We start from the raw sequence: 16,846 nt of genomic DNA on the forward strand, positions 1-16,846 counted from the left end.
ATATAAGGATTAAAAAGAAAAAAATTAAGTTACATTTTTTCTGAAATAAAACAATTGTATACATACACAATAGAAAAAAATAGATAACTGTTAAAATTAATAAGTAACAGGCAAATTTGCTGGATAAAAGAAAATGTAAAAAAACCCTCTATTTTTATATATCAATACATTATAAACTTACAAGAAAAATTTTTCAACAATACAATTTATAACTGTATTGAATTGTACAATTAATTGTACAATTTTGAAACAATTGTTTCAAAAATCAAATGCATAGGAAAACATCTAATAAAAGAATAAAATATCTAAGTAAAAATGTTTTCTAAAAATAGTGAAATTAAAGAGGACCTAAAATATGGAAGGATATTATATTTATGAATTAATTTGGTTAAGATGTTAATTCTTTTTAAAAATGATCTATTGATTCAATGTAATCTCAGACAAGTTCCAACAAGATGTGTGTGTGTGTGTGTGTGTGTGTGTACATTAACAAATTAATTCTAAAATTCATGAGTAATACAGAAGGCTAAAAATAATTAAGGTAATCTTGAAGAAAAACGCATTTGGAGCGCTTAAACCATAAGACATCATGACATATTCAATATTCATGACTTACATTATTTTCAAGCCTAATAAGTAAGACAGTATTATATTGGTGAAAAATAATAGACAAGCTAATTTTAGATGGAATGTGAAAGACAAAACAATAAATTAAGTTATAATATAGAACAGCATCATCATGATCATGGGTAGGAAGAGATTTTCTAAATAGAAAAAAAATCATTAGCATAAGAATACAGAATTGATAAATTAGATTTCACTAAAATTAAGAATCTCTACTCATCAACACATCATCAGGCAAGTGAAAAGGTATGTCAAAGTGGGAGAAAAGTTGTAAGCATGTATCTAATGAAGGATTTGTATCAGAATATATAAGTAACTGCTACAAATCAATAGGAAAAAGACAACTTAATTGGAAATAGGCAAGACAGAAGCTGAAATATACAAATATTAGGTACAAATGGCCATGGAGCAAATGAAAAGGTGATCATTTCCATCATTTATTAGAGAAATGCAAAATAAAACAATGAGATATCACTACATAGTCTCCAGAATGGTTAAAGTTAAAACAAAAACAACAATAATAGGTCGTGTAAGTGAAATGAGGAGCAAGTCTATCTCAAAGTGCTGGTGGGAATGGAATTTGATACAATTACTAGGGCTCACTATTTGACCCCATCTACTAAAACTGAACATATGGGCACCAACACTTCTAAGATATTTTCCCAAGAGAAATGTGTCTATATGTGCACCAATAGATATGTATATAAATGTTCATAACCACATTATTTGTAATATTCAAATACTGGAAAAATCTAAATGCCTATCAATTCTAGAAGGGATACATAAATTGCATATTCATGCAATAAAATACTGTTCAGCAACGAAAAAAACAAACTAGGGTTACATGCAACTACATGGTTCCATTTTAAATATTTGTTCTCCCTTTGCTTAGAAAAAGAAAATAGTAAATTTGACATTTGTTTTTTGTTGTTGTTTTTTTTTTTTTTTTTTTTTTGGTGAGGAAGATTAGCCCTGAGCTAACATCTGTGCCCATCTTCCTTTATTTTCCATATGGGATACCACCACAGTATGGCTTGATGACGGGTGCGTAGGTCCACACCCGGGATTTGGACCTATGAATCCCGGGCTGCCAAAGTGGAGTGCGCGAACTTAACCACTATGCCACTGGGCTGGCCCCTATTTACTGCTACTTTTATAAAAATTAGTAATGCAAGACTATGGTTTTTGCTGATGTGCAAACATTTTTAATTTATAGAATACTAAGTAATGCAGTATTATATGTGTATTTAATAGCTCCAATTATAGGAGATGTGCTAATTCACTATATTACCTACTATGTTTCTCACTGTGGTCAATGGCATATAAGTTGCTAATATATTGTACTGAAAACACTGGATTACTTAAGATTGCTTGGTTAGTGTCTTAGATAGAACGGCAGTAATTTTTTACTTATTACTTCTACATAAAATTTTAGAATATCTTTTGCAAAGTAGAAGTTGAACAATAAAAGTAGGTGTTTTTATTCCAAACTAAGAATGTATTTAAAAACATTTTGATTAAACAAATATAATGGAAGTCTTAACCACTGATCTGGAATGATTGACCAAAGATCAAAGTATAGCTTCCTGCTTTAACAACTAAAATGAAAAGGAACATTGGTTGTAGGTAGAGTGGAAAATAAAATGACAAGCAAATCAACTTGGTAAGATTCTATGTTAGCTTTCTCAGAGTAAATCTATGAGGTGAGGTGTGAATTGTATTCCTCATTCTTTGGGGGGTTCATTTAAAACAATTATACTTAATTTGGGAATTCACTGGAAGATAACTTGTATGTGGACTCTAAGATGATCACGTTTAGCAAGAATCAGACTTAAAAAATAGCCATAATGGTGAAAATGCATACAATACATACATATATATATGTATAGATGATGTATAGATACAGATACTGGTAGAGATATATAGATATATGTATAAGGCATTGTGTGTATGTAAATGTATATCTATCCCTCTATATATCTTCTTATTGCTTGCATCTGAGATGTTAAAATCATTGTTTTATTTAAAGGACTTCACATACTTGGTAAAAATAAATAGACCCTTTTGAAAGAAATAGTATTTGAGCATATTTTCCATGAAAATTTTTATTAGGTGGAATGTACCTCACCTTATCTCTTTTTGAGACTGAGATTCTTAAGTCACCTTCCATCAGCAAAATTGGAGGTCATAAACACCTGATGTTAATCATTACTACCATTTATTGAGGCCTTGCTATGCATCTTTGCCTCTGCTCCTGATGATCCCTTCATGAACTCTCACCTGAACTGTTGTATTCACCCCTCCCTAAACGTGGGATCACTGCTAACTCATTGACTCGATGCCTATTCATCAAATGTCAACCATGTGCCATGCACAATTATTCTAGACTCTGGGGATATATCAGTGAACAAAAACAAAATCTCAGCCTTTATGAAGCTTGTATTTTTGTGGGTGGGACAGATACAGATGATGATGAGTGCCAATGGGGGTAGGAAATAAAATTGTAAAAGAAAGAGATTAATCTTACTAACTGATCCATTAAAAAGAAAAATCTCCCCCTTATTCACAGAGCAGCATTCATAAATAAATAAATAAGTAAAAAATAAAACTTTTCTTAAGGACGTGGTACTTCAAGAAACCCAGGTAATTATAATTCATTGAGTTTAGTGTAGAACCCTTAAAAAGACACTGAGCATGTAAAAAAAAATTCAAAACACAGTTTCCTTGCCCTTAAGGAACTTTGGACCAGGTTGTATGGCATCATTTAAAAATCCCAGGCGTCCAGCCTTTCTGTTGCTTTGAGGCATAAAAACTGAGAAGCAAATACAGTAATAACCACCCACCATCAGCACCCAGGGTGGGCCACTGGCTCAAAACAAATGCTTTGTTTGGATGGCTTTAGATATTTAAGGAACATTCATTCTGACCAAAAAGACTTTTTCCTTTTTTTAAAATTGGTTGGGTATCCCAATTGAAACTGATTTTCAGTAGCGTTTGACTTTTAGCTAAATAAAATGAATTCTATAACATATGAAAAAGAACAGTCATTTTGACTGGAGCCAGTTGTGGTAGGAAATCAGCAGCCCTTGAATTCTCTCAGTCTTGTGTGTTTGCTTGTTATCAAAGTAGTTTTGAGGCCTGATGTTTAAAGATCTCTATCTAAAACAGATGTAACTTTACTAAATCATGTGGAAAGCTTTGTCTAAAAAGAGCTCATTTTAAAACCTAACCATAATTACTTTTACTTTATTGAATAGCCCAGAATGCCTCAGAAAATGTTTTTCCAGAAAGAGACTGTTACAGGCCCATTAATCCATATATGAGGTGTACCATGAAAGTTGGCTATGAGGAGTGACTTCAAGTAGTTTGCCACCAAAATGGATTTCCTATTTGGTCATTCTTACCTTGCTTTTGAATCATTCTGTCAGAAAACATGGCAAAGAATGTATTCCTCTTTTTACTTCGTGGAGAAGTTTTTGCATTCGTTGTGAGTTCACCTTAAACTATAACATTGAATCTGTTATTAGTGGATTTTCAAATTCTATGAGTTACTTTTAAGTGGGAGTAACGAAGTCTAAAGAATGTTGGGGGAAAAAACTCACTAATGTTGTATCAAGTATCTTCCTTTCTTACATGCTGGTGTACAAGAGTGTTCATTCTGAGAGCATTTGACTAAAAGCTAAATCTTCTGAGAAATCAACCTCTCAACATCAGCTAGCTGAACGGTAAATGCTTCCATGTGTGATAAAAGCAAAGACTCTTATTTTTTCCTCCAAGCTGATTAAGTCTTTCTTATACGATTCTGGTGGAGAGACTGAAAGCATCAATAGTCCTATCAGGAAGACCCTAGTGAAGAACATGAGAACACAAAGAAGATTAAATTACTTGAAGTTTGGACCAATTGATTCACAGAGTAAAATCACATTTTCTCCCATTCTCCCACATTCTTCTCACAATGCTAGAGCACTGTTCTGGAAATCATGAGTTGATTATGTGCCTATAAAGTCTATGAATAAGATACTGAGTGTTTTTAGTGCTCATGAGCTTGAAATTCTAACATATAGATAGGAATGTTGACAATGTTGTGTTCATCAATATTGTACTTTTTCAAATAACTTTATAATGGAGTTGAAATGATTCAGAATTTTACATGCATAACTGAAAAACAATTACCCTTTATGATTTGAAGCAAAGTTCTAGTTTTGTATGTACAAAGTTCCACTCATAGAAAAAGAAGAATAAAATAAGCAATCTTTCCTTAGTGGCTTGTAATCTATTCCAAATCATGGTTACTATGGAGCCAATACCTCTGCCAAAAGAGAATTCATGTTGATTACAGCATGTAGTAGAGTCATACAGCCACTTCACAGCTAAAAGAAACACACAAGCCTTTGTTCTGTGTCCTCCAAACAGAAATGTCACCTGTGAAGAGTAACCAAGGAAAGTCTGCAGTTCTCAAGGATTTTTTTGTCAAACTATGCTCGTCTCCACTTTTTCCTTAAAATGTTATATCCATAAATTGTTATGAAAAGATTATGTTATAAATTGTTAGTTGAGCCAAGAATTTAATGGAATTATAATAATATAACAGACATGATACATAGTAAAGAATTGTTTATCAAAAAAAGCCAGGAAAGGGGGTTGGCCCCGTGGCGTAGCGGTTAAGTGCGCGTGCTCTGCTTCTGGCTGCCCGGGGTTCGGATCCCAGGTGAGCACTGCTTGTCAGCCCATGCCGTGGCGGCGTCTCACATAAAGTGGAGGAAGATTGGCGTGGATGTTAGCTCAGGGCCAGTCTTCCTCAGCAAAAAAAGAGGAGGATTGGCATGGATGTTAGCTCAGGGCTGATCTTCCTCACAAAAAAAAAGTGAGGAAAAATGTTTAATAAACTGAAAAGAATATTCATATTACCTAAAAGTGAAAAAAATAATATCTAAAAAATTTTTTAAAAACTTATATTACCATAAAAATTTTTAAAGCTTTCCAGATTTTCCACCTCTTCTACATCTCCCCTTATAATACTTTCACAAAAAATTACAAAAATTGTTCACACTTCCTAGTCGACTGAATTATAAATTCACGCTTTGAAAGTACTTCTCCTTCACCTGAGCAAATAAGAATAATACACAAAGTATGAAAACAGAAAAAATTAAAAATCTCTCCTATACTCAAAACAATCTAATTAGTTCCATGAAGCAAAAATGGAAAATAAATGCTTAGAACTGAAGCTGCAGATCCACAAGATTCTGAGTCCAAGGGGGAAAAAAAAAGGAAACATTTAGAATACATTTTTAAAAAATAGTCACTGAAATTTAAAATAATCTATAAAGGGAATTAACTCTATAATGAAGTAGAGTTTCTACACAGTAAAAAAAGTAGTGAATCGAAAGATGATATGAGGGAATGAGCCTAGCAAAGAAGACTCAGAGGCAAAGAGATATGAAATATGGAAGAGTTCATAAAGATATAAAGAATAATTTGAAGTAATTCAAAAATACAATGGAGAGACAGCAGAAAAGTAAAACTCAAGGAGATGATAGCTGAGAAATTTCCAGAACTGAATATTCATATTGAAAATAAATCATGATTATTGAGCAGGATAATTTTTTGTTGTTACCTAGATTCATCATAGTGTGAAGATCTCTAGATGAACAAATAGATTTACAATGAATTTCTCCATAGTAACAATAATGCAAATATATATTTTCAAAGTGCAAAGGAAAGATTTCAAACTATATCTCTCTACTCAGCTAAGCCATCTCTTTAAAAGGAGAGAAAGACATTTTAAGACATAATCAACTAAAAGAGTTTACTACTCACAGGTTCTACAGTAAGAATTACCAAGCATGTAGTTCAATAAATAAAAAATAAAATTAACCCAGAGGAAATGAACCGTATGAAAAAAACAAAGCAAAACAACAAATGAGAACCAAAATTAATAAAAATATCTTTCTAAATTATATTAGCTATTTGTAATGATTTTAAAAGAATAAAACAAATATTGTTTTCATTTTGCTATGCTTTTAAAGGTACACCCAAACTACAGATAACATGGTAAGGATGATGTATAAAGTGAGGGGATAGTCAATGTATATTTAATGTTTATTGCTGTGTAACAGATTACACAAAAACTTCTGGCTTAAAACAACTGTTTTTTTTTAATCTCACAGTTTCTATAGATCAAGAATCAAGGCATGGCTTAGATGATCCTTTGCTTTGAGGTTTCTTCTAGGCTCTAATCAAAGTACTGTCCAGGGCAACAGTCATCCCAAGACTCAAATAAGGGAGGTTCTGTCTCCAAAATCATGCTCATTGTTGTTGGCTGGATTTGGTTAACTGAGGGCCTCAATTCCTAGCTGATTGCTAGCCTCAGGCCACTCTCAGTTTTTTGCTACATGGACCTCTTCATAGGGCAGCTCACAACATGACTGCTTGATTCATTAGAGAAAGCAAATGAGAAGAGTGAGAGAGAGAGCCAGCCAGCCAGCCAAATGGAAGTCACAGTCTTTTATAACCTAAACTTAGAAGTGACATCCCATCACCTTTGCAATATTTTATTTGTTATAAGCAAGTCACTAGTTTCAGCTCACACCAAGGGAAGTAGATTGCACAAGGATGTGAATACCAGGAGGTGGAAAATATTGGGGGCCATTTTAGAAGCTTCCCTATCACATTCTGACATCTGGCCCTCAATTATTCCTATCCCTCCCACATGCTCATACAACTCTCCCAAGGTTTGCAAAAGTCACATCTCATTACAGCATCAGCTCAAAGTTCAGAATCTCATCATCTAAATCATATCCAGGTAGGAACAAGGATCCTAGGATGTAGTTTTTTTAAGAACTACTCAAGTACAGTGTCTCTCAATCTATAAAGCTAATGAGAGAAATTAACACCTCCTCCAACACACACCCATGTGTAATGGTGGGGCAGGTATAAGATAACAGCTATGGACATTCTTGTTCAAAAAGGGGAAAAATAAGAGACACAAAGAAGTCACTAGTCAATGGCAACTGTGAAATCCAGTGTCAAATGTTGGAAGTTTCTTATTAAGTTTCAAGGCCATGGCTCTTGGAACTATCCACACTGCTCTTAGTTCTGTCTTCTCAGTCATTCTTCATTTTTTATGAAAAATAACACTTTTTTGCAACTGAGTAGTTTTCTAAACTTACTTCCTGCCAGTAGAATTTTAGGATCCAACAGTATCTATTCATTTTGTATGGTCTCTGTCCCTCTCAGTGCAAGCTAGACATGATTCTGCTGATATAGTTTTCTCAAAAGTTTTGTAGGTCTTCTGTGAATCTCTCTGGAGTATAGTTGAATAAGTCTTTTATCTAGTTCCTGATTAGGTGACTAGATACAATGTTCTTAAGCTTTTCTAGAGGTCCTATTTGATTAAGAGGATCTGTGAGGCTCACTCTTATTATCTATAATGGGTCCTTTGTATGACTGAATAATCCTCTTATCCTTTGATCTGTTTGAGTACTTAACAAATGGTTGTACAGACAGATCCTTTACTTAATATCTAGGACATGTTTTTCTGACAGTGCTCACAGTCATTTCTTAATGTTAGCATCTTTTGCTATCTGGAAAGGCTGTGATTTTTCAAAACCATCCATTTGCCTATTGCAACATAGCAAATTACCCCAATTTTATGGCTTAAAACAACAATATGCATTATCTTAGAGTTTCCAGGGGTCAGGAATCTGCACATGGCTTAGTTTGGTCCTCTTGTTTCTCAATCTCTCAAAATCGAGATGTGAACAAGATGTCATCTGGGACTGCAATCATTTTAAGTCTTAGCTGGGGGCAGTTTCGTCTCCAGGCCCATTCATGTGGTTGCTGCCAGGATTCAGCTCCTTTTGGGATGTTAGACAGAAAGCCTCAGTTACTCATGAACTGTTGGCCAGAGGCTACCTTACCATGTGGGCTTCTCCACAGGGAAACTCACAACATGGTACTTAGCTTCGTCAAAATGAGAAAGTGAAAAGGCAAGAGACAGAGAATGGGAACAAGGAAAAAGTCACGGATTTTTGCAATCTAATCTTGAAGTGACATCCCATTACTTTTCTCATTATTTTAGTATTAGAAGGAAGTGACTAGATATAACACACACTCAAAGGAAGAGAGTTACACAAGAGCATGAATATCAGGAGTGGACGGGTCATTAAGAACCATTTTAGAAGCTGCCTACCACAACACACTGCTGTCTTTGTCATTTTGGAGACGTAGATAGAGATATTAAAAAATCTAGACTTAATTGGAAAAATTTGTAATTAAACATGTGTTTTTAAAATTTAAAGATAACTAAAAGATTAAAATTATAATAATTAACATAGCATTAGAGGAATATAGAAAAATTAAGAACCACATGGAAAGAGGTAATTGAGAGTAATTTTTTTTAAATAATAGAAACAGAGAAAGAATCAGTAAGATAATAGTAATACATTTTAAAAACAAATATCAGTAATACTAGTAAAACTAAGTTCACTGAAGTCACTTTTTCAATGACAGAAATTTGTAACATTTATTGAGTTTTCCTCCATGCCAGGAACAGTTCTAAGCACTTCATATAAAGTAGTTACTTTTATTATTCTCATTTTATATATGAAGAAACTGAAGCACAAAATTAACACAGGTAGTAAATAGCAGAGTCAGGAATGAGATTCAAATATTTGGCTCTCTCTCAAAAGAGAACTCTTAATTACACTCAATCATTGTGCTTTCTTTTCACGAAAGATTCTCAGATTGGCTTTAAAAAATAAACTAGTTAAATACAACTTAAAAGAAATAAGCCTAAAAAAAAGCCTAGAAAAAATTTGACAAAATAAACGTTTTACATACTTATAAGACCTGGAACTCTATATATAGGGTATCTATTCTGTTCAATCATGTGAAAAAGAGTTGCCTAGAACACTGTGTAAGTTCACAAAAAAACTTCAGTGAATTTCCGAGTATCTTGTAGCCTAGTACATGAAATCAAACTTTAAAGTGACAATATGACTTTAGGAATTGAACAACAACAAAAAGCTACACTTCTAAACAATTTATGAATTAAAGAGGAAATTACAATGGAAATTAGAAAATGTATAAAATGTAATAACAATTAGAGTACAGTTTATCACAATTTGGAGGAACCTATTTACATAAGACTTGGAAGTAAATTTAAAGTCGTGTGTTTTTTTTAATTGTGGTAAAATATATATAGCATAAAGTATGCCATTTTAACCATTTCTGAGTGTACAATTTAGTGGTATTAATTACACTCACACTGCTGTACAACCATCACCACTATTAGTTTCCAAATCTTTTCCATTACTCTAAACAGAAAATCTTTTCCATTACTCTAAACAGAAATTCTGTAACCTTTGAGCAATTACTCCCTATTTTCCCCTTCCCCCAGCTCCTAGTAACCTCTAATCTACTTTCTGTCTGTAAGAATTTGCCTATTCTAGATATTTCATAGAAAAAGAATCATAACAACATTTGTGTCTGACATTTCACTTGGCATAATGGTTTTCACAGTTCATCCATGATGTATCATGTATCAGAACTTCATTCATTTTTAATAGCAGAATAGTATTCTATTGCTTGTATATACCACATTTTGTTTATCCATTCATCTGTTGATGGGCATTTGAGTTATTTCCATCTTTTGGCTATTGTGAATAACGCTGCTACGAATACTGATGTACACATATCCGTTTGAGTTGTTGCTTTCAATTCTTTGGGTATATACCTAGGAGTACAATTGTTGAGTCGGATAGTAATTCTATGTTTACCTTTTCAAGGAACTGCCATTTTGTTTTCCACAATAGTTAAATCATTTTATATTCCCACCAGCAAGGGTTCCAATTTTTCTTCATCCAGCCAACTAGTAGCAAACACTAGTTATTTTTCTTTCCTATTTTCTTTTTATTACAGCCACTGTGGGAGCTGTAAAGTGGTATCTCATATGGTTTTGATTTGCATTTCCCTAATGACTAAGGATGTTGAACATCTTTTCATGTATTTATTGGCCATTTGATTATTTTCTTAGGAGAAATGTCTATTTAGGTCATTTGCCCATTTTTAAAATTGGACTTTTTGTCTTTTGTTTTTGATTTTTAGTTCTTCATATATTCTAGATATTAAACTCTTATCTGATAGATTATTTACAAATATTTTTTTCCATTCTGTAGATTATCTTTTCACTTTTTTGACAAGGCCCTTAGATACACAAAAATTTTTAATTTTAATGAGGTCCAATTTATCTAGCTTTTAATTTTGTTGCTCATGCTTTTGGTGTTATTTCTTTTTTTTTTTTTTTTTTAAAGATTTTATTTATTTACTTTCCCCCCAAATCCCCAGTAGATAGTTGTATGTCATAGCTGCACATTCTTCTAGTTGCTGTATGTGGGACACGGCCTCAGCACGGCCGGAGAAGCGGTGTGTCAGTGCGCGCCCGGGATCCGAACCCTGGCCGCCAGCAGCAGAGCGCACGCACTTAACCACTAAGCCACAGGGCCGGCCCTTTTGGTGTTATTTCTAAGAATCCATTGCCAAATACAAGGTCATGAAGATTTATGTCTTTGTGTCATTTGAAGAGTTTTATGGTTTTACTTCTTATATTTAGGTCGTTGATACCTTTTGAGTTAATTTTTTAATATGGTGTGAGGTAGGTGTTCAACGTCATTCTTTGCCTGGGAAATTTGGTTGTCCCAGCACCGTTTGTTAAAGAGATTGTTCTTTCCCCCATTGAATGGATTTAGCACCCTAATCAAAAATCAACTGGTCATAGATATATGATTTTATTTCTGGACCATCAATTTTATTTCATTTCAGTGCTTATGCCAGTACCACATTGTTTTGATTACTGTAGCTGTGTAGGCAGTTTTGAAATCATGAGGTGTGAGTTCTCCAACTTTACTCTTCTTTTTCAAGATTGTTTTGACTATTTGGGACCCTTTGGAATTCCATATAAATTTGAGGATCATCTTTTCAATTTCTGCAAAGGGGCTGTTGCAATTTTGATGGGGATCATGTTAAATTTGTAGATCACTTTCGGAAGTATTGATATCCGAACAATACTAAATCTTTCTACTCATTCATGAACGTGGCATATCTTTCCACTTATTTATGTTTTCTTTAATTTATTTCAGCAATGATTTGTAGTTTTCAGTGTACAAGCCTTTTACCTCTTAGGTTAAATTTATTCCTGTATATTTTTTCTTTCCAATGCTATTATAAATGGAATTGTTTTATAAAATATCTAGGGGGGGGCGTTACTCATTGCACATATATAGAAACACAATTGGTTTTTATTTGTTTATCAGGTACCCTGCAACTTTGCTGAATTTGTTTATCAGATCTAGTAGCTTTCTTGTGGATTCTTTGGTATGTTCTATATAAAGGATCGTGTTATCTGTGAATAACTTTACTTTTTCCTTTCCCATTTGGATGCCTTATATTCCTTTTTTCTTGTCTGATTGCTCTGGTTGGAATTTCCAGTACAATGCTGAATAGTAGTGGTGAAAGTGGGCATCTGTTTTTTTTTGTTTTAAATGTGTTTTTAATAAATATTAAAAGTAAATATGTTAATCATTAGAAAGTTAGAAAATAAAGCAATGAAGACAAATAAAACTAATAGAATAGAACTGAAAAAAACCCTAAATGTATATAATAAAGATAAGAATTTATTAAAATAGAAAATAAAAAAGAGCAATAAGTAGTAGATAGATCTTTAAAAAGTACTATCAAGGAGAATACAAACCAACATCAGGTTGTCGATTACACAATCATTGTCGATTACTTCTGTAAAGTTACATAGGAGAATTGTATTAGAACATGATATTAAGTAGACTTGAATTACATCTGTAATTTTTTTGAGCGACTAAAGCAAATATTGTACGTTGATGAATTTCTATATGGTTTAAATATGTACAACAAAAATTATGTGCACATATTTTAAAAGAAGATACAATAGAATGTGTAGTTTTTACAATGTTCATATATATTTTTAAAACATATTTTGTCCTCTGGTTTTGTCACATGAAAACAATTCTACGTTAGAAAGTAGAAATAAAAGTCTAAATAATAGTCCTTCAGAGGAATTAAGTTATAACCTCAGGAGATGGGGGAAATATAACATCATAACAGACTTCAAAATTATTGCTGTTGTTTTTAAGTTTGAAGTATTTGTGAAAATTAATTTCCATTTATTTCCAATCTGTGCTTGTTTAAGTTTAGCAATAATTATTTTTATTGGTGAACTGTGAGGCTGGGCTGTAGAAAATAAGAAATTGAAAGTGCTAGAGATTACCAAAGAAATGAATGGATGAATGAAAATAGCATATACCACATGACATCAAAACAATGCAACTTTTTAAGAACAAATATTTCCATCTGAAACAGACAGCTTCAAAGCTCCATGGAACTTTATTCTCTTTAGATTTAGAACAAACTTCTCATTTTTCTCTCTTAGAATAACTCAAAACATTTTATCCACAGAAATCTCATTCTATATTTCTCTTTCAGAAACATACATTATTATTATTATTATTACAACATTATCAAAAAGCAAAATTCTAAATCTTCTAAAGAGTGACCCTATTCTTTTTTTCTCTTTGAAATTTTAATATTTTCCTGTTCTCAGTCAAATATATAAACCAATTTTGGATTACTGCCTTACACCAGAGTTAGACAGCAGTATTGTGCAACAAAGCAATCCACACTTGTAATGATGACATCTCATTTTATGGCCACATTTCGATGAATAAATTCATGAAGTCTCACCGCTCTGTGACCCCATATCTACTGTCTTTTTTATCTAGTCCCATTCTAGCTCATTACTGTCATAACGAAACCTGCCGTTCTATTTTACTTCTGATCTTATTTGCCCTTTGAAGGTGAAGAAACAGAAAAACAACCAAGATAGGAACTTCACTTTTTTCATTAAGTGGCTGGTAAACCCACTTTTTTTTTAGTCAAATAAATCACTCGAAATAGCCGTGTTTGCCTTTTCAATAGCAGAGTTTCTTAGATTATAAAACTATATTGAAAATATAATTGCCCTTATCTTCAGCTAATTTTTTTCAAAGATGCTTTTCTAGTGGATGAAGTCTCATTAACATGCAAAAATTATCCCAATGCTACCCTGAAGGTAGAAGGTAGATAGATGAACATGTGAGCTGCGTCCCTGTAAGGCATTCACAAGGTCAGAAACCAATCATTAAAATGCTGCTGAAGGGTCTCTCAATGACAAGGAGCACAGTGTCTCGTTCTTCATCACTCTCTTCCAAGTCCTGGCCCTTAAAATCCTGCTAATTCACATTTGTGTACAGGTTCGAAGATATTATGAAGAATCTGAGGAGCCTGGGGTGATTTACAGTGAAATTAGTTATCCAAAAGTTCTAATAGAAATCAGATAAATGTGGCAGATTTACTATAGAAAATTATCACGTCTGCTTCTCAAAAGCTTATAAAAGGAGAGTGATAGTATTAAAAGGTGTAAACCCACCAGGACAAAGAGAAAATGAGATGACACAGGAGACTTTAATAAATCTTTGGAATACAGGTAGTGAGGGAGAATTGGTAAATTACTTAGAAAAATGGAAATAGTTGTTGCCTAAGAGCCTTCAGAGGAGAAGAAGAAAAAGTAGCAAGGAAGTTTATTTTTAAACCACAAGGATGACCCAGGTCTTGGAAGCATTAAAGGAGTTGTGGAAAGTAGCAGGGAGATTCAAGACTGTAAACAGTGATTTAACACGCAGATTCCTTTTTCCCCCTAATGTAGCCTGGTGTATCTGTCTCCCTCACACCCACCTGCCTCACCCTTCCTGCAGCTGTTTATTTTTAATTTTTCCTTCAGATGGTCTGGATTTAGAGATGCAAAGTACAGCAGAAGGTGGAAATGAAAGATGAGACTAGAAACATGGAGATTAAGTTGGGATCTCCGGGCCCTTACCCTTGTCTTGCTATTAAAATACCTGTAGCAGGCATGCATGTGTCAAGGAAGAAGAGAGGGAAAGCAACTAGTAGAGGAAGAGCCCATCGACTGGAACGGAACAAAAGAAAGAGCAATCAAGTGGGATAATCTTAATGCTATAAAGACAGAGGCACTCAAAACAATCATTATCATCATTTTTATTTATTTACTTTAAATATTGCAGTAAGTAAAATGCAAGCACTTTTCAAGCAAGAAAGCAAATCTGTGCAATATAAATAAATCATATAGCGCTCTAATAATGAATATTACATATTCCATTGGCTTTGTTAGTCTAGTGATGGAAAGTAGAACGCCTCTTTTTATCAGTTTCATATGGTAACTAATAATGACCTGAGAGTCTATTTAGAATACAAGCTATTGTATTGTCCATCTCATTATAAGGAAATTTTTGGTTAAGATTGACTCTTATTTTTAAAAAACTTTAAACTTTACTAAAGTGAAAAATAAGGTTTTCATTTGTCATATTTGCTTCATAACTCATGACAAATATTGGAAAAATTCATGTACACATTTAGTGTGTTGTTACATCCTATTTCATCTCTGAAATGCCCTTTGTTTGCAAGAATTCAATAATAGTAATAATAATAATAATAAGCTTCTATTAATCATCTTCCTTGAAAAGAGGGCACAACAATTTAAAAAACATAATAGCTCTGCCATTAAAGACATTGTTTTTCTTTTGTTTGGTTGTGATTTGTCATTAATGGCTGCTCAATGAGTAGACAGAGGAAAGAAAACCTGGAGCAAAAGGGTCATAAAGTTTTATTATTAAAAGCATATTTCTTGGTATTTTATTTAAATTTGCACTTCAATAGATACTTCTGGTTACACAACTGTTACTTTTTAAAATCACATTTCCAACCTTATGTCCTATGCATCTTTTTTGTTTGTCATACAATACGAGTTCTTTGAACTACAGTTAAATAAAATCAGTGGAAGAGAAATGCTTTGACCGCCATATTACAGACAAGGTGAAAAAAATGGTTTTTCAAATCTATGGTAACAAAATCACATGTTTACATTATGCCCAAAGAGAAATGTTAGGCAGAAAACAACTTGTCAACCCTTCCTACGGGGATCAAATCTTTATGGCAGAGCATCATTTAAATCTCTTTCTCAATCAGCCTGAGGAAAAGAATGCATTTACTTATCTGCTGAATCAAATAGTAAATAAAATTTGGCAGATTCTGGGGGTGCGGGGGTGGGGTGGGATTGAAAGCTATGTAGGCTATCAATTTGATTTCATAATTCTTCATAATGATTAATCCATTTCTAACAGCATACTACACACTCTAAAATCATTTGTAAGGTTTACTCTCTGTTCTTTGCAATTTACATGGCTACTAAATGATACAATAAGTCAAGGGCAATATAATTAGCATCACTGTGTGCAAAATGCCATAAAACGCTAAGAAGTGCTTTTGCCTCATTTCTTATTTCCCTCAGGACTCAAAGGAGGAGTAGATAATACCATCTACAAGGGAGAATTGATTTGCCGGCATTGTTTTGGTGTAGGTTATGGTAACTACACCATCTAACGCTAACCCTTAGGCAAGCAGATGCCTGATGCTTTCTGAGGCATTTTGATGGATATTTTGTGTTTGTGCTACTCCATAAAAATCAATGTAAACTGTGTCACTGCATGATGCTTTATAGATAAATATTCCCCATAATTCTATATTTTCCTCTAATGCCAGAATGCTATCATAAGAATATAAATTTAGAAATTTTTCTTCAAGGTTGACTTTTCTATATCACAATTCTGGTTGTATTATACCTGCGTAAATGAGTAACAATTAATGACTTTCTCAAAGATAGATTTTTATTTTCTAGTTTCTATAGTCATTGTGAGGTTGGCAATATTCCTGTTAATGCAGAATGAAATGGTCATATTTACATTTTACCCATATTTTTAGAAGTACTTCATATTTCATCATCATGGAAATACTAAGAATATAAATTTTCACTTAGGTGACAATGGATAACTTTTTAAGTATTAACTATCAAGTTCAAATATATCTTTCTTAACTCAGAAAAAACTTGTCACCTCCGATTAGCTAACAAGAACATTTTAAACAATCTTTCTATTATATCCAACTATTGATATTTAGTGGTAAGTTGCAAAAAGGGTACTCTTTCCTTCACTTTCAAGAATAATAGCTACCAGTTTCTGAGGGCTTGCTATGGGACAGAAAATGGCCTGCACAATTTACATATTTTAACTGTATAATTTACAAC

Source organism: Ceratotherium simum, chromosome 12 (assembly GCF_057802395.1).
Source record: "Ceratotherium simum simum isolate JZ-2026a chromosome 12, ASM5780239v1, whole genome shotgun sequence".
Taxonomy (NCBI): Eukaryota; Metazoa; Chordata; class Mammalia; order Perissodactyla; family Rhinocerotidae; genus Ceratotherium; species Ceratotherium simum.